General features: G+C 47.4%; 1 protein-coding gene and 1 long non-coding RNA gene across 3 annotated transcripts in view; one reads left to right on the top strand and one right to left on the bottom strand.

Annotated features, from left to right (window-relative positions):
- The window catches only part of CHCHD6 (coiled-coil-helix-coiled-coil-helix domain containing 6), a 220847-nt gene that overhangs the window by 9856 nt on the left and 209348 nt on the right, over nucleotides 1-1643 (top strand). The gene's annotated exons all lie outside the window — the stretch shown is intronic.
- Nucleotides 1-1643, bottom strand: part of LOC108784971 — an 8841-nt gene that overhangs the window by 4675 nt on the left and 2523 nt on the right. The window lies entirely within an intron of this gene.

The following is a 1643-nucleotide window of genomic DNA, read 5'->3' as shown; positions in this document are numbered from 1 at the left end:
AGATTTTTAATTTGAAGGTTCTGTGAATAAAGTTTTCATTGATTTTGGGTGGGAAGTTTTAAGAAAAATGTGACTTATTGTACCTGTGTTGCTTTGCTTTTCAGCATGTGTCATACTATGAATGATGTACTATAGCTGAAGTTTAACCTTCTTATATTTTTGCCTTTCCCGGGTTCCTCCTTTCACCCTCATCAACAACAAACCTTTTCTTTTTGATTTGCATGCCTTATTGATCATCACTGGTGGGGGAGGAGGGGGGGGGGGGGGGGGGGGGGGGGGGGGGGGAGGGCAGGAAGGTGCTGCACATAGCTTCCTGAAAACATTACAAAAACCTACCTCCAGTTTTTCTCCCAAGAACCCTTGGCCCTGATGCAAACAGTGGGCTGCCTTTTGGAAGGAGTTATGTGGGGCTAGGTTAACACCTCGGCGATTTAACGAGCTGTTTTCGCCTGGTTGTTGCACACTTTTCAAAGCAAAATCACGCCAAAGAAAAAACGCGCGACATCCGTGCGGTTTTCAATGTATGGAGATGTCTATGGGATCACAACCACCTGAAAATAGCTCCTGCACCTTTTGGTGCAACAGTCGATTTTGGGCACATGACGCAATGCCTGTGAACGGGCCCCATTGACTTCAATGAGAATCTGTGTTTTGCGCATTATCGCACGGATTTAGCCTAGGTGTGAACCTAGCCTAATTTCAACGTGCCTTGATGGGTGGATGTGAATCTGGAGGAGTGGGCAGTTCTAGGCAGGCTGTATATGCTTGCAGACCAACCTAGGTACCACCTTCATGTGATGCTGAGTTTCTTCAGGCAGAAAGTGAGGGAAAATGTATAACAGCCAAACGGACAAGAAATAAAAATGCTTTTTATAAGTCAAGTAGGCAGGGCTGGATTTACTCTCTCTGCTGCCCCAATGCCAGGTTCCTCAATGCGCCCCCTCTGTATGCAGGCTGCATACAAGTGATCTCGGCGACATCTCATGCGCAGACTGCCCAGCGCTCTCATTCAGAAATCCTGTGCATGCGCAGTAGCAGGCTGAGGGCCGATCACGCGGGCGATGTGCACACAGGAGACGTGGGCAGATCCCGGAGAGCTTTGAAAGTGGTAGCTGGCCGGGGGACTGTTATGGTAATGACTGCTGCTACGGATCTATGTGAGGGGAATGATTTGTCTGCAGGGTGGTGGTCGTGTCACCATATTATCCATATTATCATATTTGTTTGCCCAGCTCGACACTGATTGGCTGGGAAGCCGGCTTCCTGGCCAATCGGCATGGAGCCAGCTTCGCGGCTCCATGTTCCCTCGCGGCACTGCCGGTCAGAGGAAATCTCCCTCTGTTTGGAAGTTCCAGTATCGAGAAAGGTATCGGAGCATTTGGGCGAGTACGAGTACTCTCCCAAATACTCGGTACCGCTACTAGTATTGATGCGTCCCTAGTGGACAGTAGGAGAAAGTAGCTATGGGGCATGACTTGTACCCTCATCCTAGTCTTCTAATCCCTTTTTATTTTTAATATTTACACTTTATAGTTTAAATTGAGCCTGCAAAATATTTCTAAAGCTAGCCGTAGATGAGCTTCAACCATAGCTTGCCCTTTAAATATTTTTATATTTTCATTATTTGGGTCATGGCTTCTTCC

Source organism: Nanorana parkeri, unplaced genomic scaffold, assembly GCF_000935625.1.
Source record: "Nanorana parkeri isolate BGI_ZX_2015 unplaced genomic scaffold, ASM93562v1 scaffold135, whole genome shotgun sequence".
Taxonomy (NCBI): Eukaryota; Metazoa; Chordata; class Amphibia; order Anura; family Dicroglossidae; genus Nanorana; species Nanorana parkeri.
This window is presented reverse-complemented; position numbering and strand designations above follow the sequence as displayed.